This window comes from Pyrus communis, chromosome 10 (assembly GCF_041283825.1).
Source record: "Pyrus communis isolate YQ-2024b chromosome 10, ASM4128382v1, whole genome shotgun sequence".
Classification (NCBI taxonomy): domain Eukaryota; kingdom Viridiplantae; phylum Streptophyta; class Magnoliopsida; order Rosales; family Rosaceae; genus Pyrus; species Pyrus communis.
This window is the reverse complement of record NC_142574.1, coordinates 16481955-16507399: the sequence shown is the minus strand read 5'-3', so window position 1 is coordinate 16507399 and position 25445 is coordinate 16481955. Positions and strand designations below refer to the sequence as shown.

General features: G+C 35.3%; 2 long non-coding RNA genes and 1 pseudogene across 2 annotated transcripts; 2 read left to right on the top strand and 1 right to left on the bottom strand.

Moving 5' to 3' along the window:
• LOC137728225 (squalene monooxygenase SE1-like) overlaps window positions 1–14221 on the top strand; it is a 30258-nt pseudogene extending 16037 nt beyond the window's left edge.
• A 3375-nt stretch (window positions 14222–17596) lies between these two features.
• LOC148693604 (uncharacterized) lies at window positions 17597–19044 on the top strand. Its single transcript, XR_015952770.1, has 2 exons — window positions 17597–17958; window positions 18775–19044. It is a non-coding gene; the product is annotated as an uncharacterized LOC148693604 (long non-coding RNA).
• A 5004-nt stretch (window positions 19045–24048) lies between these two features.
• On the bottom strand, window positions 24049–25101 carry LOC148693603 (uncharacterized). The gene is made up of 2 exons (XR_015952734.1): window positions 24705–25101; window positions 24049–24614 (listed from the first exon to the last, which is right to left on the bottom strand). It is a non-coding gene; the product is annotated as an uncharacterized LOC148693603 (long non-coding RNA).
• Window positions 25102–25445: the final 344 nt, after the last annotated feature.

Genomic DNA, 25445 nt, shown 5'->3' with positions numbered 1-25445 from the left:
AGGTGATTGAAAACATGAAATGGGAATAAAACAAGAGTATTGCAGTGGACAAGTTTATTCATAAAAACTAACAAACAAATTGACCCATCTACAATGACATATATGATGCAACAAATATATTGAAGGGAAATTAAACGATAACCTCAAGGTAGAATCCATTAGCAAACCCTAGAATCCACTAAGAATAATTGAGAGAAAACTCACATTTGTCATGAAAAAACCTAGAAGGTCTTAACGATCAAATAGGAAATAAATAAATAAAATCATAAACAAAGTTCCAAATACATTCCTAAGTTACAAAATTTGTACAAATTATGAATGGAAGATAGTTACAAAACTTGAACAAACTGACAGCAACTGGTACCATGACAGTTACAAAACTTGTTGCATCCCTAACATGTGTAATGCAAATGTGAATGAGGCTACAATGTGTGATATAGTAGAGCTCAATGTCTTAGCGAATGGGATGACTGTGGTTAAACACGGAGCTCAATTGCCAGCCACCAAATAAAATGAGAACTTATACCAAAAGCATTCGTAAAGTAACATGATGAAATTAATTCCAACTAATTATCAAATGTATGCCATTACAAAGTCAAAACCAACATATTATCAAATCAATAATCTTCAAACACTTTTGGGCATACAACATTTTTATCCCTAAAGAAAGAATAGAATGAATAATTCCTTAGATGGATGGCAACTTCAGAACTACGTAGCTCCTAGACTTTATTTTTGTTTCCAATAGTGCATAGAAAAATCACCATATTTTTTGAGATTAAAATGGAATGGGGGTTTGTCTACATTTTATGCTTTCTTTTTCATTTTTCCTCCCCAAGGGGTTCGATAAGCCAACTGTTAGAATTTGCATGGTGAAAATTAATGAGGTTTTCCTAGATTTAGGGCCATTATAAAAGGCAGAACTACATGTTCTTCAACCCAACAATTAAGTTAAAAGCAGCATTCCTAAATATTGAACACTTAGGGCACGATACACTAAGAAAAGAGGGCATAAAAGTAAAGTACACAGGTCACCAAGAGCGAACGGCTCTAATGCCAAGTTGAATTAAACATGGTAAAATACCAAAAAATATTTATCACAACATTTGGAAATTTCTTGTATATTCATTAATCTCCAAAGACTCATATATAGGAGCTACAATTGGTATTACATATGCATTACATCAATGTGGGACAACAGATAACTATTTACACTTTAACTGATATACATATATATATATATATATATATGTAACTCGCAACACAGAGGTCATGTTTTTAATGTACATTTTTTTTTAACAAAAATGTTTTTAATGTACTTAACATATCATAGTTGGTAGAAAAAATTTATTTGAACCTGACTTTCTTATCTCATACCCAACTAAAAAATTTATCTACGAAATTTTCAAATTCATCCTAAACAAACAAAAAGGAATAATTTTATATACCCACTCATAAATAGCAACAATAATCTCTTTACATCCTTTTTATTTAATCCGATGACCGGAACCTAACGTCGGCAACCCTTTTCCGAAGTCATTGACACCGACCATCCCCTTAATTATTTTTTTCTATTGTTTCTATTTTTGATAAAGATACCTTCTTTTTCTTCATTTTATTGGGTTATTTTGTTGAGTGGTTTTGTTTTATTGTGTTTTAAATAGAAACTAAACAAATACAATTCCTCTTTTTTTTTTCTTGTTAAACCTCTGCTTTTTCTCTAACGGTAACTTTTTTTTCTTTTTCAATTTGGTTTAATGTTCAGATGGAAGGGTGTTGGAGTGAAAATGCACAGAAGCCTTGTGGCTGTAGAGTTTGGTTGCTTTTTGTATTCACTGAAATCCATTGTGTGTAATTTACCAAAATTAAGAGAAAGCAAAGATGTAAGCGAGGAATTCAAGAAAGAAGATGAGACATACGAAAAATAATAGAGAGGGATCGTTGTTGCCGATGACATCGGAGAAGGAATGCCACCCTTAGGGTTGGGTTCACTGGATTAAATAAAAAAGATGTAGAAAGATTATTGTTGTTGTTTGTGTTTTGGGTTATAATATTAATTTTTCTTTTTTATTTATTCAACAACAAAATAAATTCTTTTTAGTTGGGTGGTCTAGAGATAAGAAAGTCGGGTTGAAACAAAATATCCATAGTTGTTATTGTGTTAATCATGCTTTTCATGGGTGTCAATTTTTTTTAAGGAAAAAGAATAGTAACACAACTTAAAACAAACTCTTCAAAAGTACGATAATTAAGACATTGGAGAACATACAATCATATGAAGACCTTGAAATAACAAACGACAAGAATATAACTATGAATCCCTCAAACCACTGAAACGATATTATACAAATACCATAAGAAAGTATAAGCAGACACTTAACTATAAGTTATATAATAAATTTGATGAAAATAAAGAAAAAACTGCCTAGGTACCGCCTAGCGACTTTTAGAACACTACTTATTTTATAGGATTTTTAAAAGTAACAAATTTTGATGGAGTGCTTTTATAGTAAGCTTTTTGTCATAGCAAATCCAGCCTCTCTATAACGACCCAAAATTCTTATTTGGAAGCTAACTTCGGTGATAGGCTAGAATAAAATCATGATTAATTTCTACACTGTTAGCCATAATAAATTTCTTTCCTTAAAGGAATCAAGTACAATATTAAATTTGGGTTCTTTTATAGTTGCATCTAACCATCTCGTTAGACTGCCTATGTACCCTACGAAAGGGATCAAGCCATTTGTAGTTCACACTAAGCTTCTAAACCAACATACTAAAGTTTCATTATGATCCAACGGTCAGATCTTCGTCAATCACGAATTCAAGTGGCGGTCGACGTTTTATTTTATGAACTTACAAATCCAATTCGGGAAGATCCGTACGTTGGATTCCCGATCCCTAAGTTCCTAAGGTCCTCAAATATTACTATTAGAATGTATCAAAGTTTGGTGACAATCCAGTGGTCGGATCGTTGGTTCCTAATTTGATCAAGCACTGGATCGTAGTGAATTTAGGTTCAAACGATCTACATCATACGATTATCAAATCTAAAATCGAGACATCTAATTTGGCTTAAAAATAACATTGACAGCCCTCTGGCCATGCGCCGCCGCACCGATGGCGTTTGGCTGTCCCGACTTGTCAGAAAATTTCGACTATATCTAAAAATTCTCAAAAATTATAGAAATGAAGGTCTCAATGAGTAGAACAAGTTTTATACTTGTGGCCAAGTCCAATTTGGCCAGGCTCCAATTTGGCTCGCACCTTCCAGAAACCCTAGAATGGATGTTCTTCAATTAGCCTTCCTTGGTGTTCCGACGCCCCTACAACCAATTGGGTCTTGTTCCTGGGTCCAAGGGGAGTCAATTGAGGGTGGTGGTGGGTGGTGAAAGTCGCCGGATCCGAGGAATCACCGTCGAAAACCCGTTGGTGCTCCGGTGAGTTTTCCGCCAATTAGGACCCAAAACCCTTCGATTTTGGGTGGAGATGGTAGATGGGAGATCGTGAAGAAGGTTTCAGGTGGTGGATGTGGCGTTTCAACGGAAAAAATGGCAGGAGGAAGCCAGATTTTGGTCGGATTGGTGTGCTGTGCACGGATCGACGGGATGGGGTTTTGGGTTGGGTACTCTGCACCTCCCTCCCTTCCCTTATTTCCCTTCTTCCCATTGCCTAACCTCTTCATCTCCCCTCTCCCGATTTGGTCCGCCTCCTCCTTTCCTCCCTCCTAAAACTCATTCTTTCCATTTCCCTATATATATATAGGGAAGTGTTATTAGCACTCCAAAAATCTCATTCTACACTCCTCACAAGTGTATTTTTCTTTCCAAATATAGAAAGTTTGGAGTGTAGAATGAGATTTTTGGAGTGCTAATAACAATTCCCTATATAGAGATATATATATATTTTTTTTTTCCCAGGATATTACACTCTCCCTTCAAGATTTTGATTGATTTAGCTTTTCTCAATCTGATGATATACTCCAACACTTACCATAATGAAATGATTATCATTACTACCACTTCTAACACCATGTTGCCATCGCCACCTTATCATGACCATCTCCTTTACCCCACCACCACCACCATTGAAATCATCGCCGCCACTACCCTTAATTGTCATAAATATCATCACTACCTCTACTATGACCACCACCTACACCACTGTCACCATGACCACCACGTCTACCACCATCATCACCACCGCCCTCCTCCCTACTCCTCTACTACTCCAACACAACCCCGCCACCACAATCACCACACGACGCTTTGATCACCACATAAGACCACTTTGTCATAGTCATTCTCACCATTTCAATAATGAGAACTTAAAATAATATTGCTAATTAATAAATTGGTAATTGAAAAATCCACGGAATCCACATAATTCTAAAATTCTAGCATTGAACTCTCTAAGATTATGCAATAGTCTATTACTTGACTCCGCACTTTTTCAAAAATAAAAAAGTGCATCACTAAAAGTCCAATATTTTATAGCTGCTATATGTGTTTGGAGGTTGAATTGGATTGATGCATGTGTGCCTCCAAGATGCAAGAAAGTGCATACAAAGCATTTTGAAGCATCTTTATATACAGAAATTTCAACGATGCATTTTAATTAACACCATATTATTTGATAATAATGGGGCTTAAACATAAATTAATTGCTTTTCTATTGTTTAAAAATAATGGGTCTTAAAAACACTAAACAAAGTAATTTTACTAAAATTGTGTTGGTATCAAAACTTAGAGGAGTCAGGACTGGGTTCAAGACATATTTGCTCCAAGTGTTGCTTTCATTCTCAATGCAATGAGATGACTCGAGAGAAAGAGAGATTAGGCGTGCTATTGTCGGAGGATGCCAATAGACTGTTTGTGTTTGAGTAAGTGTGAAAGATGAGCGTTAATCTAAATTTTTAACTAAATGATTGTGCACCGAGTGGGACATTGGTTTGGTTAAGTTCTTTTATATGCCTCGAGCGAACAAGGACTTTAAATTCAATGCAACTTCATGTATGCATGCCCAAAAAGTAAATGAAAATGAAATAGAAGGTAAAACAAAAAACAGAATATAACCATTTCATGATGGAGCCAAGATTATAATGGTTCATAAAAGTAAAATCTAGGCTGATGGCCCGAGCTACATAACTTGAAATGTAAATTTACTGAAAATGTATTTAAAACAATAAAACTCTAGCAAGATTTAGGCATGAAGGGCAAGATAAAGCTAGAAAAGCTCGCTGAGATTAGTGGTATCAGATTGGACTTAGTACAAAACATGTGCCTCAGAGCAGAAATTAGGGTAGTTGGAATTGCACATCAACCAAATCATATCACGGGGTGGCAAAGCTGTAATATTTTAGATCTTAGGGATAAGCAATGTTTGCTTACAAAGAAGGCTTTGAGATTGTAGTTGAAGAGCAGTCAGGTTTGAGTTGAAAAGTGTTGGTTTATTGAAGAATCACTCAAGGTTTTATTTTATCGTAGAGATGAAATTTTATAAAGGTCCTCATCTAGAAGGCCTATAGCTATATTTATAAGCAGGAGATAAAGAGCAACATGATCATTTCGCCGAGTTGTACTAGGGGTAGATCATTCATTTAGCGCTAACTCTTGGTTGTTAGCCTTTAGTTGTGTCTTGAGGCAGTTAGCATGATCGCAGTAGTGAACTTAATGTGTCAGATGATGCATGCTTATGTATTTAAGGGGGCAAGATATTCTTAGGTCCTAGTCATCTACGTTGGCAAACACGCTTCGGAAGGATTTATGTCCGAGGCATTGGACAATTTCGAGTAAAGTGAGATGGTTGTCCGAGCCGTAGTTTAGGTATCGAAGTTGATGAACGAAGAGCGTCTTATTTTAATTTATGGCCCAAACAAATGGCAGACTAATTTTCGTTCAACTCCTTTAGTATTAATTAGATGATTTGATCACACAATATCGCAAGATATTTACTAAAGTCTTGCACAAAGTCTTGCACAATAAGAAAAACAATAACTTATAGTAAGGACTTACATACTCTTCCTCAAATTCATTAGTAGGAAAAACTATTTGCATGAAAAAGCAAAATCCGTCGTGCAAAGTCGTTTTGTTCAACAAAAAAAACAATCGTCATCACGCAACATTGGTCAACTTTGCGCGATTCAGAAGTTCATCGCACAATAAGATGCTCGTCGCACAAAGCTAGTAAGAAAACCACGGGTCTTTTTTTTTTTGGGCTACAATAAATGTGCGAGGAAGATTTTCCTACAGAACCTTTGCACGACAAAGCCTTCATCATGCAAAGCTTCAGTTTTTGGGGCAGAGCATTCAACTCATGGGAATTAGAGGAACACTTGCGCGGCAAAGGCTTGGTCTCGCAAGTTGCAGTCAGTTTTGAGTCAGACCATTCACTGCATGTGAATTAGAGGAATCTAGACTGTATTTAGTGCGAGTCTTTGCGCAACAAAGCCTTCGTCGCATAAAGGCCCCAACATTCCTATAAATATGCGCTTCTGCTTTCCTTATTCTTCACAATTATGTTCTCCTTATTCTTCACAATTTTTTTCGTGCTGCAATGGAGGATAAAAACAAGGATCAGAGCTTGCTCACCAACCCATATGATTTAAGGCAACATCTGGAGTTCGTGCAAGCTATTGGTGTAGCCATGTGGAATAATTGTCCTACTGCAGAGTGGGGATCTTGGAAATATGTGCACGATAATGTCAAAAAGGTGGTGATGGATGAATTATTAGTAAGTATACTGTTGATGGATCATTAATTAATTTTGTGAAATTTTTTGTTATATGTTGGAATTAATTATTTGCATATATGTGTAACAGTGTAAGTATACTCTTGATGACGATACGAACGAAGAGTTGATGAAGTTGATGGAGGCGGTGGCATTATGACATCGAGCAGAATGGAGGACCATCGAACTAGTAGTTTTAAATTTATGTTTTTAGGACAATAATTAAATTTAAGGTTTTTTTATAAGTTATATATTTGGACTTAATTAAATTTTAATTCCTGTTTGGTTTTTTAAATAATTTAATGCAATATAATATTAATATTTAAAGTTTTAATTATTTTTAGAATAAATATTATAACTGAAAATTTGTTTGTAATTATAAAGTTTACGTAAACATAGATATCTATGTTTACGTAAACTTCATAATTACAATCAATCACGTTTGTCGCTAGAATGTTTGCGCAACAAAGCCTTCGTTGTGCAAATAGCGTTTAGTTTTAGGTCATCGTATTTGGTGCATATGAATCAAAGTAATCAATACAGCATGTAGTGCATATGTTTGAGCGACAAAGTCTTCTTCGCACACAGTCCCTTACCTTCCTATAAATGTGTTCTTCTGCTCTCCTTATTCTTCACAATTCGTTTCAGAAATGCTTACCAAGTCTGCAAATTATAATCAGTTTGTTCTTTGGTTGTTAGTACGATGGCCGACAGTGGTACGCATTCGTCAAAGGCAACGAATGGCGAAGGTTTTGGACAAGGTTTGCGTTGTAAATTTTGCATTTTGTATAAATCTTTTATTTAGTTTCAATATTATGAAAATATATTTTGTGGATAGATAAGAAGAAAATTGTTGTGGTTCGGGTCCGACACATTTATGGTCACTACTGTTACCGAATCACTACTAACGAAGTAATAGGGGTTGTGAAGTCAGAACAACGCGCCAGCTTATGGTCTAACGTTGAAGCATTGGTGCACACCAAATGTGTTGTAGCTTGGGAGTCTTGGAGAGCCATCCCCGAGAAGCTAAAGATGCACATGATTGATGAGTTAGCTGTATGTGTTAATTTTATTAGTTAAATAATAATGTTTGTTAAATATAATATAATAGGGAGCTTTTAATTTACTAATTTTTGCATGACAGCCCAATTGGGACATTGACAAAAGTGACCCAGATCTGATGAAGGCTTATAATAGTGAGCTTTTAATTTTATTGCTTATTTAATAATTAGATCTGAATTTTAAATGTTTTTTTTTTAGTATGAAGAGTTTAATTAAATATGTACTTAAGGTTTATTATGAATAAATTAATGCATTTTAATAAATATGTATATTAATTAAGTATGCACAAATGGTATAATCAAATAAGTTCTTGATTTATTAAGTATTTATGTGGTTTGAAAAAATTCGAAGAGTGAATGAAAAAAATCAATTTTTTTTCTTTGGAAAAACGAATGTTAAAAAAAAGAAGAAGAAGTAATGCGCGATGAACTAGTTTGTCATGCAATGTGTTATAAAAACGCGGCAAAGCGTAGTCAGATGGCGGCAAAAAGTTGAAGCGCAAGGTTTTGCGCAATGATGCTTTCGTCACACAAAGTCTTTCACTTTTTTGAATGTAACCAGATTGCAGGAAGGTAGAAGCTGCAAAACAATTGCAACAGCTGCCTTCCCATGCTGGAGTTTCTAATAGTTGGAGGTATAATTTTTCTTAACTACCTTGTTTAATTTCCATTCGTTTAAATTGTGTTGTATGTAGTTTATAGGTGTTGTGAGTTTATGTATTTGTATGCATGTATGCAAACATTTTTGTATGGATGTACAAAAAATGGTATGCAATGTTCATATGAACTTAGTTTCTTGTTTGAGAATTAGTTGGATTTCATGAATGGATGTGAAAACATGACTGCAGTCCAATTAATTCTTGAATTGTCCAAAAATTTTGGACAGTTTGAGAATGCACAGTTACATATTGTATTTTGCTGTTCACACATTAGAGTTTGAACGTAGGAAATGTGGTAGCATCTCTTTGCGTTCTTCGGGTGCATCGTAGTTTTTTGTATCTACGTCATGCATTTGAAGAGCTGCAGGGAAATGCTGTCGAAATTTTCCCACGATTAAACTCTAATGTGTTGAAACCATAAATTATAGCACGTAACTGTGCATTCTCGAATGAGATAGGACCCATACCGGAGGCATAAGGTGGCATGTCATAATTGAAGTTTTTGTAACCCTAGTAAAAAAAAAAAATTTGTTTGCAAGTGAAATGGACAAATAATGGATACATCATCCTAACATATGTGTTGATGATTATTTGGATGGAATAAATGAGTTCGTTGATTTTGCAATTGCAAACAACCGCGGTTCAATTGAAATTTGGTGTCCTTGTAGAAAGTGTACAACTTAATGAATGAATATTTTGAAACTGTTCGATACCATTTAGTTAAAAATCAGATGATGGAAATCTATACTATGTGGAATCATCATGGAGAACAAATACAATATGTTTCATCCTCCCACATTACCTGAGCAGTGGATACAGATGAATCTGTTGTGGAGCCAAATGACCAAATTATGGACATTATCAATGATGCATTTTCAACCGCTAGTTCAAATACGAATGAGGAAGTAGAAGATGACGTCCCTTCCATCATGGATAGTGAAGCATTCGGAAAATATGAAAAACTATCAAAAAGTGTCAAGGAACCCCGTTTGCGAAGGATATTTGGCACTCACGGCCATTGTTGAGTTGATGCATGGCAAAATAAAGTTTTCGTAAGTCGAACCAATGTTTTGATTACTTTTTGGGGGTTGTCAAGAGGATGCTTCCAAAGAACAATTGCCTTCCTAAATATCATAAAAGTGCAAAGAAGGTGCTAAGTGGTCTTGGATTGGGATATGAAAAAATTCACGCGTGTAAAAATAATTGCATTTTGTTCTACAAAGAGAATAAAGTGTTGGATAAATACCCTGTATGTAATGAGTCGCGGTTTAAAATGACCTCTCAGAATAGAAGAACGAAGATTCCACAAAAAGTTATGCATTATCTCCCATTAAAGCCCAGGTTGCAACGATTGTATATGTTGACGCACACTGCAAGCGACATGAGGTGGCATAAGGATATACGAGTGGATGATGATGTTATAAGACATTTGCAGATGGAGACGCCTAGAAAAAGTTTGTTCGGCTGTACCCTAATTTTGCACGTGAGCCCCATAACTTTAGATTGGGACTTACTACAGAAAGGTTTAATCCGTTCGGGGTTCTAAACCAAAACCATAGCACTTGGCCAATCTTCGCAGTTTCATATAATTTGCCGCCTTGGAAGTGCATGAAAAAATAATATATAATGATGGCGTTGATAATCGAAGATTTGGGCATGTCTATTGATGTGTATTTACAACCGTTAGTCGATGAGCTAAAAGAATTATGGGAAAATGCAAGTACGATAAATCTACCAGGAAGATGTTCACGTTGAGAGCAGCCATGGTGTGGACTATAAACGATTTTCCTACGTACTTTATGATGTATGGGTGGAGCACTAAGGGCTCTTACGCATGCCCAGTTTGCAAAGAGAACACAATGTCTAGTTGGCACGAGGGAAAAGTTTGTTACCTAAGGCATAGTAGATGGTTGCCGTGGGACCACGAGTGGCGTCAAAACGAGATAGCCTTCTTCAACGGCATAGAGCTTTGGCCAAGACCCAGAGAATGGTCCGACGATGAAATTTTGGCTCAGGTGAATCGGTTGGATTTTGCTTAGTTAGGCAAATCCGTAAATAGGACAAGACCAGACACACTTCTAAACCGAACACACAAGACGAGGTTGTTCAAGCTTCCGTACTGGTCTAAATTAAAATTGAGACACAATCTCGATGTAATGCATGTTGAGAAAAATGTGTTTGATACACTGGTCGGAACTATACTAGACATCGAGGAAAAAACAAAGGACACAATAAAAGCTTGGATCGATTTGGAAAAAATGGGGATTATGCCAGGTTTATGGATGAGGAGGGATGAAGACATAGATAGAAAGAAGCTCGCATCATTTTTGGTGAAACCGATAAGAGGAAAAAGTTTTTGCAGTTTCTATCTTCTGTAAAGTTTCCATATGGGTATGCTTCAAACATCGGCTGTTGCACAAACGTGGACGGAGGCAAATTTTTCGGCCTCAAGAATCATGAATTTCATGTCATACTTTAACGCGTTCTCCTAGTAGGAATTTGACACCTCTTACCCGAAGACGTGGTGAAGTCGATTATCTTGTTGGCGAGATATTTTTCTCAGTTAACTACAAGATCTTTGCTCAAGTCCGATGTTAAACAATTGTGCAACGATGTTATTGAAGTGCTATGCAAGTTTGAACAAATATTTCCTCCAGCTTTCTTCACAGGCATGATCCACATGATGATTCACTTCCCGGAGAAGGCACTTATAGCCGGACCTATCAATTATCGATGGATGTTTCCGATAGAAAGGTATATAATTGCAATAAATATTTTATTTCATGATGTATGTACAATTTGACTAATTTAATACGATATTTTGTTTATTGATGCAGACTACTGGGTGAATTAAAAAAGAGTATACGGAATAGGGCAAAGCCTGAAAGATCAATCGTGGAGGCATGGGTTGCATTTGAGTCACTTACATTTTGTGCAATGTACCTACAAGAGGTTGAGACTATGTTCAACCGACAACAACGCAATAATGACCATGGTGTGAGAAGTGAAAAACTTTATGTTTTTGCCCAAATTGCACGACCCTTTGGCGAACCAATCAGAGGGGAGTCATTTAATAAAATGGATATGGAGGTAGCACATTGGTTTGTACTTAACAATTGTGACGAGACGATCACCTACCTAGATGAGCATGGAGAGTTGATGAAATGTTAAACTAACACGACAACTTTTTCTCATTTATTTAGGTGAAGAAATTGAAGAAAAAGAATTCACTCGCTTAAACTGAAGAATTGTACAACTTGGCTATTGGGGCTCTAAGTGCATAATTTTACTCTGGTTGTCATGTAAATGGCATCAAGTTTTTACCAGTTGATTGTGTAGACAAGCTTTATACGCAACATAGTAGGATACATGTTCCAGGTGCAGTCGACATTGCATACATTAATTTCTATGGAAAACTGACAAGTGTTGTGCAATTGCTTTACAAAGACTGATGTTAAGTTATCATGTTTAAGTGTCGCTGGTTTGATACAAATTCAATTAGGGTTGGAGGTGTTAAGTGAGACGATGGTTTGCTATCAGTCAACACTAACATATGTTGGTATAACGACCCCTACATTTTGGCAACGATGATCAAACACATTTTCTATATAGATGACCCTAAGAGCGGGAGGGGATGGAAAGTAGCTCAAAAGATTGAGCAGATAGGGCTGTATGATATTTCGGACTGAGATCTTGCTGCCGATGACGATTCTAGTGACACTGTTGACCAACAATTGGAGACTTCAATGGAACTTGGTGCAGATACACTACGGGATATGCTATTGTACAAGAACCGTATTGGGTAGCCGAAGGTCCTGAAATCGAAATACTGATAACCTCAGGGATCTACCGCGATACAATGCACTCGAACACGTGAATGACGATGTTGACGTGCCTACAGACGAGGAGGAATGGAAGTTTGAATCAAACGATAGTGATGATATTTATTCTAGTTCAAATGAGGATTAATGAAAATTGTGATGTAAATGTAATGATATTTATTGAATGGTATTTATTTTGTATGCAAACAAAAGTTTCCTTTAAAATTTGTAACAAAATTAATATAATTTTATTTATTAAACCAAAAAAATATATTAAATTTACATATATGCGCAACAAAGTTTTAGAAATGTTTGTCGCGCAAATATTTAAAATTCTTTTTTTTTAACTGGTGGCGTGACGAAAATTTAAACACCCTCGTCGCACAAACATGTAAAAATTTGATTTGTTTGCCAAAATTGGGTGCATTTTTATTTCAGCGCCTTCACTCAATCTCTCTCTATCTCAGACTCACTCAATCTCTCTCTCGATTCTGTCCAAACTCAAGCTCCTCACTCTATCTCTCTATATCTCAGTCTCACTATCTCAGTGTCTCCCTCTCTCGTACTCTCTCTATTTTTCTGTCTTTCTGTCACTTTTCCTCTCGCATCCGCCGCACTCCGACACCACACCCTCTCCCCACCGTTGCAACATTACTAGGTAAGCACCCAGTCTCCCTTAATTTATCTCCCTTAATTCAATTATTTATAAGTGCAATTTTCTCAATTTTTACGTTGAATTTTTTTATTTACAACATTTGGGGATTTAGGGTTCGAGTTCGAATTGGGAATCCTTGGTTAGGGATTTAGGGTTGGAATTGGGAATCCTGGATTAGGGATTTAGGGTTCAAATTGGGAATCTTGGGCTATTGATTAATTTATTAATTAGTTTTGATTATAAATATGTATTCGTATTTTGTTTCTAGATAATGAAAAATATATTTTACTGGGACAAAATTTTTTATTAGGATAGTTAGTTATGTGGATTAATTGTTTCGCATTTGTATTTGTAGCCATCCATGAACTTTTCTACCGCTCAAGGGAAGAAGGAAGTGAAGGTTCAGGTAATTCACGGTTTTCATTTAAAAGAAAAATATTTTCTTGGCTTATTATTGTACACGGGCATCAAATAATGAACTAAATCTAGGTTGATTGTACCTGTCATTACTCTCTGTTCTCATGCTTTACTGAAACTGGATTGGTGCTTTTGAATTTTGCATTGAACTCAATCATATCTTGCCTGTTTTACTGTGTTGACAGAATTCATAGTTTTGTCTATATTTTTCACAAAGTATGTTATATTGTGGTATACATAAAAAAATAAAATAAAATAAAAGAAAATAAAAGAAAGAAAACACTATTAGGATGTCACATAGTTTTGTCTGTACAAAAAGTGGACTGGCTAGTTCTTGTTTCTTTGACAAAATAATTAAGTTTCAATTAGGTGAAAAAATAATTAAGTGGCTTAATGATTCCATTCCCTGCACCTAAAGGCAGCTTGGGACTGGATTGATCTTGGTATGTTCACTAAAAATTCCCAATAGTTCCTCTTTATCAACATGCTTGTCAATTACCAATTAATACATACGTAAGTTTTCACTTGAACTAAAATTTGGTTTTTCCTTTTATTTTTAGGGTGCATCAGGAATTATATTCCCCATTATTAAGGGCGAAGGAGTTAGACATATTTTCTATCCAGCAACAATCCCGGCATATTACAAAGCTCCTCCTCTTCAAATGAAGAATCGGGAACAGGCAGACAAATTCCAATCATACTCTTTCTGAACTACCGGAGTAAAGTTTTCAACAAAAAAAGAACTACAGGAGTAAACTGACAAGAGCCTTAATTAACGCACATGATATGATTGTGACTGTAAATGACAAGGAAGAAATTTCTAGACTGAAGGAGTACTTGGAGATGGAATTTGAGACGAAAGGCAATGGGGACAAGTAATTCTTGGGTGTTGAAGTTGCTCGATCTGAACAAGACATAATTTTATCACGAGAAAGTATGTCTTAGACTGATTGGGTGGCTTGATTGCGAGCTGCATAACATACTGATAATTCAAAATCATCACTTATAGAGATACATATGCTGAGGAGTGTGGTGAGTTTTGGGAACAAATCATATAGTTTTAATTTGTTATATTAAAATCAGTTCATCAATATAGAGAGCTTCGTTTTCTACGTTTCTCTATCTCTACAATTTATCTTTCTTGTTTTCCATTCTTTTCCTTCTGAAGAGTTATGAATCTGTGCAACAATTTGAGGAAGTGAATGTTAAGTCCTTATCAGTTTGATGCCATTAGGACACAATGAATCAACTAATCTGGAGTGCTCGACATGGGGAAAGAGATGATGATCAACAGCGGCTGCACCGCAACAGAAAAGAAATCAAGATCTTCTCTTCACAACCGCACCTTTATCACGAGAACTAAATGGGGAACTTAGGGTTTGGGATAATAGAACGATGACTAGGGATCTGAAGTATTTATAGGCTTTAATCTAATGAAGTCCTACCCATAAATGGACTATAATAGAAAAGAGTAGGGAGACCAAAATTTTAAACTAAATATGTATCACCAATAAGAAACAAACACGTTATTTGTGAAACGAAATTCGAATAGAGAAATACCGTTTTAATCTAACAGAGTATTGCCATGAGTTGGCTTTCAGGATTTATTGTAATTGTAATTAATGGGTTATATTTTCTATTAGGATTTTATTATGTTGCAGTTCGAACTAGACGTTATTGTTTTTCTTGTTGTGCAAGACTTTGTACCTTATGTATTTGCCTCCTACGAGGCAACGAATCGTATCAGAAAACTTTCAGAAACACTTAGTTTTAGTAAATTTCTGGCGATAAAGTGTGATCAAATCATCTAATTAATACTAAAGGACTTCAACGAAAATGAGTCTGCCATTTGTTTGGGCCATAAATTTAAAATAAGACGCTCTCCGGTCCATCAACTTCAAAACCTAAACTACGGTTCGGACAACCATCTCACTTCACCCCAAATTGTCTGAGGCCTCAGACAAAAATCCTTTTGAAGTGTGTTTGTCTTGCAGACGACCAAGACCTGAGAATATCTCGCCCCCTTAAATGCATAAGCACGCATCATCCAACACATTAAGATCACTATTGCGACCTCAAGACATAACTGAAGGCCACCAACTAGGAATTACAGTCACTGTCAACGCTAAATGACAGACCTACTCCTATTACAACTCTGCGAAATGATCAAGGTTGCTCCTTCTCTCCTGCCTATAAACAGAGTCCTAGGCCTTCAAGTTGAGGACCACTACAAAAAAAAATGATCATTTGCGACCGACTTTTTACGAGGGCCTACAAATACTCTTGGAAAAACCATTATTTTCGACCAAAATTTAGGTTCCCTCGGAAATATGTCGACAAAAGGGTTACTATTTTCAACGTGCAAAATGCCCTTAGAAAAGGGTTGCATCGCCGTCGGAAATAGCTATATTTTGGAGGGAAATTTTGGCGCCACATTTATTTACGACGAAATATGTATTCGTCGGTAATAGTAATTTTTTTTTCCAATGGCGTGTTTTAATTGTCGAAAGTAATTATTTATTTCCTAGGGCAACAAGTGGTCGTCGGTAGTAATTTCTCTATTTTCGAGGATGATTTGTTGTTGTTGGAAGTGATTGTGTATTTGCGAGAGGAACTACAGGCTGTGAAAAATAACTATCTATTTTCGACGGCAACCAAGGGCTCTCAGAAAGGGATATTTATTTATAAGGGCATATAGTTGTCGCTGAAAAAGATCATTGACCAGTGTAAATATTATATTATGTGGTATTCACTAGTGTAAATATTTTAAATTGAAAATCGAATTAGTTCATTGTATTCTTATAGGGTTGAGGAGTGTAGTTGTAAAAAAAAAAAAAAAAAAATCATAAAAATCAGAGCTAAAATAACCGTTAAATCGTGATTTTTCGTTTGTAATTGTCAATTTTTGATTTTATTTTTGTCTCGTTACCTAATCTCTGAATGTTTGTTTGTTTTTTTCCCAATTTTTTACGTATGTGATCTTGGATTATATACAAATAAGTTTGATGGTTGGATCGTTGAACTAATTTCGTAGAATGCATATCCGTCAAAATGATAGATTCAACAAACACTTAAGAGTTTATTTTATACTTTCATTAAGTATAACATAAGATTTGTGGTATCCACTAGTGTAAACATTTTAAATCAAAGATCGAATTCATTCATTGTATTCTTAAAGGGTCGATGAGTGTAGTTATAAAAAATCATCAAAATCGATGCAAAAATGACTGTTGAATAATGATTTTTTGTGTATAGCCGTCAAAATTTTTTGTCTCGTTACCTAATGTATGAATGTTTGTTTTTTTTTTTATTTTTGACATTTGTGATCTCGGATTATATACAAACATGTTTGACGGTTGGATCATTGAAACTAATTGTGTAGAGTATGTGTCTTGTCAAAACAGTAGATTCAACAAACACTTTCATAATTCCATTAAGTATAACATAAGACTTGTGGTATCCACGAGTGTAAACATTTCAAATTGAAGATCAAATTCATTTATTGTATGCTTATAGGGTCAAGGAGTGTAGCTGTAAAATATCATCAAAATTAGAACTTAAGTAACTGTTAAATCGTGATTTTTCGTTTATAACCGTCAAAAAAATTCGTTCCGTTACCTAATCTTTGAATGTTTGTTTTTTATGATTTTTGACATATGCAATCTCGGATTATATACAAATAAGTTTGACAACTGGATCGTTGAAACTAATTTCATAGAATGCGTATCTCGTCAAAACAGTAGATTTAACAAACACTTAAGAGTTTATTTTATACTTCCATTACGTACAACCTAAGATTTTGTGGTATCTACTAGTGTAAATATTTTAAATTGAAAATCACATTTGTTCATTGTATTCTTAAAGGGTCAGGAGTGTTCTAGTACAAATCATCAAAATAGGAGCTAAAATAACCGTTAAATCATAATTTTTCGTTTACAACTGTAGAAATTTTTTGTCCCATTACCTAATCTCTGAATATATATATTGTGATTTTGACATATGTGTTCTTGAAATGTATACGAAAAAGTTTGACGGTTGCATCGTTAAATTAGTCTGGCAGAATACGTATTCTGTCAAAACGATAGGTTCAAATAAAATCATACATTTCGAAAAAAATAAAAAATAAAAAAATAGAATCATACGTAAATTCAAATAAAAAAATTCGAGGCGGCAGGAAACTAAAATTTTGGAAGGCTGCCAATAGTTTGGCGTGGCGCCCAAAAACTTAACTCTCTATTTCCAAAGATAGCGGTCAGTGCCATTTAGCTTTCTCTCCTCCTCATTTCTCTCAAGCAGAATCTCTGCCTCTCCCATTCAGAAACAAAACCCTAGCCTCCATTCTTCATTTCGTTCTCAAAATCTCAAAGCCACATTCATCAAAACCAACACCATCTCTCCATTTCTCTCTATTTATGCCTTCATCCAAAAAAAATTCACACGCCTCCACTTCTGCAAACCCAAGCCCAGTTCCACCTTTTCGACTCTCAGTGCATAAATCTTTGATTCTACGACACCCACAAGGGACTTCGATCAGAGATGAAGGCCGAGAAAAATGATGAACTGAGCATCTCAGAGAGCAGGGGAAATCCTGTGGTTGGCGGATCTAAAAAAGAAAGGTATAATCATGTCTCTCGTTACTCACTTTGATGTCTGCGTTTGTTGAATCTCTGCGTGCTATGAATTTGTGAAAATAGTATACAAAATGCTTGGGTAGTATGGTCTCTGTGTTTTGTGTGATCTTTGTATTTTGTGTTTTCTGCATTTTTTCTTTTAGGATATTCAGCAAACAAGTAATGGGCATTGGATATTGGTCTTTGTTCTTGTTGTTTGTGTTATCTTTTTTTGTGTTTGTGGGTTGATCGTGTGAGGCCAGAAGATTAAATTGTTAGGTTCTGCTAAAAAAGAAGAGGAAGATGAAGAGATTGAACTACTGCCGGAAGATTGCAAAATTTGATTAATTTTTGTTTTGATTATTGGAGATTCACTGAATAGGAACCAATGCGAATCCATGATTTTTTTTTTTTTTCCTCCGTCTCTTGTTCCTCCTGGCATGAAGAGCTTGGTGAAAAAATGGCTCCATCTTTGAAATTGAGGTATGCATGTATTCATTTTTCCTCAGTGTATTCATGGTAAATGCATACCATTAAGCAATTTTGGGAAAAACAGACAGACTTATATGGAGATAGCCAATAATTGTATATGTTTTAAAGTGTCTGTGTCAAAGTTATGTGCATGCTCACTTCTTTTTTAGCTGCTTTTATGGTATTTTGTGGTTGTATATGTGCTTTTACTTGGTGTTGGAGTTACTGAGATTTGTAGTTATAATAGGCTTGGGTAGAGTGCTTTGAAGCTGGTTGGTCTACTTTGTTGCTTTTAGTTGGCATAGCTAAGTATTATTTGTTATGAACTTCATTGAGTATATATGTAATTAGGTCAAACTCGTGTCTTGGTTGTTCGTGGACTCGATGAAAATTCTAAGGAGGAAATGTTGCGCTATGAGTTCTGCAAACATGCTGCAATTAAGGTATGAATGCTGAACAAATTAGTGGATGTTGTAGCTATTCATTTACTTTCATTTTAAACTTAAAGGTCATAATTTATTTTCTATGTTGGAAGGTTTATTCACATAATATTTCAGGATCTTCATCTTGTTAAATATGAAGGAGCTATGTGAAGGAGTGATGAAGGAGCTACATACATTGTATGTACAAAAGAGAAGATGCTTTTATCTGCACATCTTCGAAAGAATTTAAGTTTGAATTTTCAAAGTTTGAGGACGGTGATATGTGTTAATATGTTTAAACAAATATCTTAGGTTTGTAATGGATGTATTGCCTTTACCACATTGATCTTATATATGTTTGTTTTATTAGTGATAATATATACAAAATATTCTTTGAACAATGCTCAGTGAAATTTTTACCAGAAAGCATATATTTCTTACATCAATTCCCAATGAAATGTCTTACTTTATTTTTTTTCCGATTAGGTGTTTTAATGATAACCCCTATTGTGTCTCAAATAATTTTTTACGATAGACTAAAGTAGTAGTTTATGGCCAGAAATACAAATTTTGATAAACATCATTGGTCGAAATATAGTTTTCTCAAGAAAAGTTATTGGTCGGAAATACTATTTGCCGACGAAGTAACACCATTGTAAATATATAATTCCAACAACTCTTGATCCTCACAAATATGTTTTTGTGCATATTTTCAACAATTTTTAATTGTTGGTAATAACAATTATGATGACTATGTGCTCTTGTAAATAACATTTTTCTGTTGGAAAAACATTTTTCAACACAATGTTTTGGTTGCAAGAAAATCGTTGCAAAAAACAGATGTCAACACTTAGAAAGTATATTCGACGATCATTTAAGTATTTGCAACCACAATTTCATGTCGAAAATAAAATAAGTTTGTCATTTTGAACATTCATTTCCGACATAAATATAACTATTAACAATGAATCATGTGTGTCGAAAATGATTTAATTTCAACAGCTAGTCGGAACAAAAGTATTTGCAATGCAAAATGCCCTTTTCAACGGTATTTGACCCTCGCTAATGACACTTTGTTTTGTAGTGGACCTTCATCAAATTCAATCTCTACGTACGATTAAATAAACCCTTGAGTGATTCTTTAATGAACCAACTACTTTTCAACACAAACCTAATTGCTCTTCAAAAAGACTTTCTTAGCTCTTCAGCTACGATCTCAAAGCCTTCCTTGTAAACAGCTTTGCCACCTCGTGGGATGATTTGGTTGATGTGCAATTCCAACTACCCTGATTTCCTCTTCTAGAAACATGTTTTGTACTAACTCCAATTCAATACCAGTGATCTCGTTGGGCTTCTCTAGCATTATCTTGCCCTTCATGGCCTGAATCTTGTAGAGTTTGATTGCTTTCTTTACATTTTTGATCATTTTACATTTGAAGTTATGTAGCTTGGCTCATTGGCTTGGATTAACTTAACGTTTATAATGTTGACTCCATCATTAAATGGTTATATTCTGTTTTTCGTTTTAGCTTCCTCTTTGCTTTCATTTACTTTTTGGGCAAGCATACACGAAGTTGCATTGAATTTAAAGTCCTTGTTAACTCGAGGCATAGAAAAGAACTTAATTGAACCATTGTCCCACTCGATGCACAATCATTTAGTTAAAAAGTTAGATTAACTCTCATCTTTCACATACACTCAAACAAAAACATAGTCTATTGGCAGCCTCTGACAATGGCACGCCTAATCTCTCTTTTCTCTCGAGCCATCTCATTGTCTATTGACAGCCTCAACTAACCTTGACTCTAAATGGTGTGTTTTGGCTCTGCGTAGTAGGCACAAGGCGGCACAATGTTTCCTTTTTTTTGGGGTAGTGCGGCTTTAGGCTGTGGCTCGGCTAGCGTTTAGGGTTTTTATTTTTTTATTATATATATATATATTTTATAACCTAGTTTTGCTTTTATTTTTTTTTCTTTGTACTCACACAATTCAACATAGCAATATCCAATAGCATAGTAAAACATAATATTGCGTATGCAAAATCAACAACTAATATTGCGTGTGCAAAAAAAATATAATTGAGCAATTTATGCAATATAGGCAATATAAAGCAACAATAAATTTAGGGTTCATGCATCATGGTAAATGTTGCATGCTATCAGGTCTTATAAAATATCAATTTTGTATTTTCGAAGAACTTGAATTGGATGGAAACGAAGAAAACCTTTGAATGCTAGTTGTTGAAGAACCTCTCGGAAATCCCTTAGTTCCTTAGCGCAGCAACGAGAGTGTGCTTGATAACATGTTGTAAGCCTATTTTACTGAAGGAAAAGAGAAGGAGAGGGGTTGGTGGCAAGGACAGAACGAAGAGATAATTTGGTGGTTCGGTGGTGATTATTTATCACCCCATTGTGCCTTTATTCACAGTGATAAAGGAGATAGAATCTTACTCTCCAATGAATAGAATTACAATTAGGAAACTATCTGAATGGTATTATGAGTCCTACTAAATTTTACGCAATCACATTCCTAATGAATTTAGAATTGCAACATATATATTATATTATATGTATATATATCCTTCTTATACATACACAATGATGCTCAAGCTTTAAAATGTTAGCAAGTTAATTCGGCATTAATATTTTTATTTCTTGCAAGTGTTTTTCATGTTGAAAAAATGAAGTGAAAAGTGAAGTTATTTTCATTTGCTGAAAGTAAATCCAATTCCACGGAGCCGGATCCTTTTCTTAGGGATTCTGCAATCGTTTTCGTTCATCATACATCGTGCGGTCAGAAATTATTTAAAATTCAAATATAAATAGTACCTAACGAAAACTGACTGCACGATGTACAATGAACATACATAATTGCTGGATTCCTAGGATCCCTAGGAAAAGGATCCGGCAAGGATCCTTTTCCATCTTATCCTACCTCAAAGACATATTGTTGTTTCCAGTTGATGACATTAATTTCTTGAATATTGCCACATATATAATCATAGCTAAGCCAACTCTAACCATATAAGGATTGGTAGAAACAAACATAAACTTAGTTAAACATCCATTATATAAAGATAAGAAAATGTTAGAAAATGTTAGGAAGATCATATTTTCGTACGACATTGGTATATCATATGATGTGTCAATTGATGTGTATCATGTCAATTAATGTGTTTATCTCATTAAATGTTGGATATATGCATCATTTACCATAACCAATTGTATGCCAATGTACAAAAGTATATTTTTTTTTAACATTACTCTCATAAATGTAATATGATTAACCTTTAATGAAAAAGATAAATATTCTAATATGATTTAGATTTTTTTTATGTTTACCTTTCATATTGATAAATGATGTGAAGGTGTTGTTAATTTCTGTTATTTGTGTTGTTCAATTTCGTATGACTTTTGTGGAGGCATGCTAAGTACAGTTCAGGCATGTGACAACATTACTGAAGATTTGTGAAGGCTAAAGCAACTACTGTTGATTAATCAAATATTATAAATGACTCGTAAATTCATGATCTTGAAAAGTTTATCCTAATTAACATCCAAATTCCAGAGTAATCATAATGAATTTCATGTACACTGGATTTTCAAAAAATTTCACTGTCATCTTTCCTTAATTTTTTGTAGGGTTTTTATCACATTACTCTATTTGAAGCGGATGCTTCCATCCTTGGCTGATAAGAAATGACTAATTTCAAGGTGCTTTGAAATGACAGTAATAGGGAACGAGCTTTGCTCAACAAGATGGTCTCTGAAATTAAAAATCAATCAATGTAGTCCTTGCAAATAGGTGTCGCAAATCAATGTTATCCTTCCATCCCAATTCTATAACAAAATTCTAGTATGTGCAGTTGTGGCACATTAATGAGTCCCACAACTCGTTTCATATCATAAATGGTCTCTGAAATTGACCCATACCATCAAAATGGTTCCTCAAATTGAAAATTGATCAATGTAGTCCTAATATAGATGTTTCAAATCAATGTGGTCATTCCGTCGTAATTCTGTCAAAAATTTTGTTATGCGCTGATGTGGCAAATAGTTAGATCCACAAGTCTAACTAAATAAAAATTTTTAAATAGGTCTAAGAATTTAGTAATTAATTAAAAAAAGTTGTCAACTGAGAAACTCGGTGACACACCCCGACTCGAAATGTTCGCCTAGATTCTGAATCAAGTTGTACTGGCCGACACCAAGAAGGTAACAAAGTCACAAAGTGTAGTGATGTGAAAAATGTCAGTAAATTTAAATCTAAAAGTGCCTAAATAGAAGAGTGTGCATTGACCAGGAATAGACCCATTTCACACGTGATGTCAGAGCATAAGTAAAGTACAATAAAAGTAGGATAAGATTTATGCCACCAAAAGGTACTCTCCTATACCCACATTTGCCAAGAATTCTCATCGACACGAAAACTCTACTACCAAAACCTGGAAGTGTGAAAAATAAGGGTGATTGGGCCTAAAAATAAAACTTTGTAAAACCTTTTTGAAAAATATAATAACCTCTCGCCGTAAAATAAGTATAGTTTCCAAATATAACATACATATTTATAATATGAATATACTTACTGTAGCCAACAATATCTCAAGAATGCAATACGTCACAATAATTTGTAAATAAACACATAACCTCCGGTAACCATAATATCTTGCATAAATAAACACTTCATATCGAGTGCTCATCCATATATGCTAACACACGAGTTCATGCAAAGATATTCTAACATGAACATGGCTGGGTGTAATAATGATTTACTCTCTAGTACTACAATCACGTGAAGACTAGCGCTATGCGCATCACATACGAGTCCTAATTGCCTAGGAAAGGACTAGCACCTACAATTGATCCATAGTGAGCGTACGGTGCGATGTGAACATACACGTGAAAACTGGTCTTGACTCAAGTGAGTACAAACACCAATGTAGCACACGATGAGTAGATAACGTAAATATAGTCATGCCATAATGATTTGATAATTCTAGTCAACAAAATATTATTCAAATAAAATATTAATCATGGCCGTATATAAAATCCCATAGTAGTACACATACTTATGCATCCCGTAGGATTTAGCATAATTTTGTAAATTCTGCCATTTCGCTAATTCTTATAAACGTTAATCTAATCTAGGTATGCATAGAAATGTTTTTATTAAATGTATGTGGAAACTAAATAAATATATAGTATTTAAAAGCAAAGACCAACTCACTGTTATATCGTCGTGTCAAACATGCCTCGTGGGCATCGAAGATCCTTGCGACACGTTTCACCAAGAAGCGAAACCATTTATGTAAATATATAACGTACTAACGTAATTATGCATTTTCATACAAAGTACGGTTAGTAAATGAACTATTTTAAAATAATCAAATTTCAAGAAAGGGCGGCGGATACAGGATCGACATGTCGAGAAATCTAAGGAGGGATCTCGGGCTCCTCGATGCACCGCTGCACGCATCACTCTCGGTGGCTCCCTCATGCGCCTGCGAGTACATTGGTAGTTGCTTTCCTCGTGAAGCCTACAAATTTACAGGTTGTAGGGTCGACTTTCAGAGCTCCAAACGAGCTCAAATCTCAACCAAAATCGATGATACAAAATCCTAAGTGAAGCTAGAAGTGTAGGGAATAGGTATATACCCATTTGAGGCCATGTTATGGCCGGAGTTGGCCAAAAAAGGAGTTTGAATATGGCTCGACAGCCACGGTTCCGAGTTCCAAAAAAAATCTAGAGAAAACTCCCCCGAGATGTTTTCTGTATCGAATCCCATCAAAACACACATATGAACTCAAATATTTATTCATAACATCACAGGGAATTAGTTTAAGATCGTTGAAGTCTTACCTTCGCCGTAAAGGCGAGATTCTCGCCAGAAAACTCAGATTTCAAACAAAGCTCTATGTGAGCTTCTGTGCATGATTTTCAATAACCTAAAGCTTGGGTTAAGTTTGTAGGGTCGAAGGGAACATCGTCTGGGTTTTGAGGCTCATCAAATTGCCAATAGTCGTACATGGCTGGGGTAATGGCTCGGTGGTGTTTTACCGAGATGAGAGAGAGAGAGATTGAATGAGAGAGTGAGTGAGGAAACAAGAGAGTCAAGGCAGTAGCGGTGGTTCACGTGGAGTTCACCGGAAAAAGGTGGCAGGTGGTGTGTGCCTTGGGTGGCTTCTCTGCGCTTCCAAAGAAAGGGAGAGATGAGAGGGAGCTGAGAGGTGAGAAAGAGTGAAATGAGAGAATGAGAGATGAGGTGGCAACAAATGAGTGGTGAGAGCTGAAAAAAGGTCGGATTTCTGGGGGATTGGGAGACACGGGAAAGAGGGAAAAAGTGGGGTGTGGGCCGCCCCCACATGGCTCACAAAACAAGCCACAAAATATCTCTAAACATGAAATTACCAAATTGCCTTTCATGTTCGTAAGTTCGTAAAATCTCTGTCATAACTCCAAATTCAATTATGCTTGCACCTATGTGCTCGTAGCGACGATTACTATAAGAATATGGTAAACTAATGGCTTGTACGCGTCACGAAAAGGCGGTCAACAAAAGTCAACAATCTCGCCTCTATGGGCATTTTCATCAATTTGCTC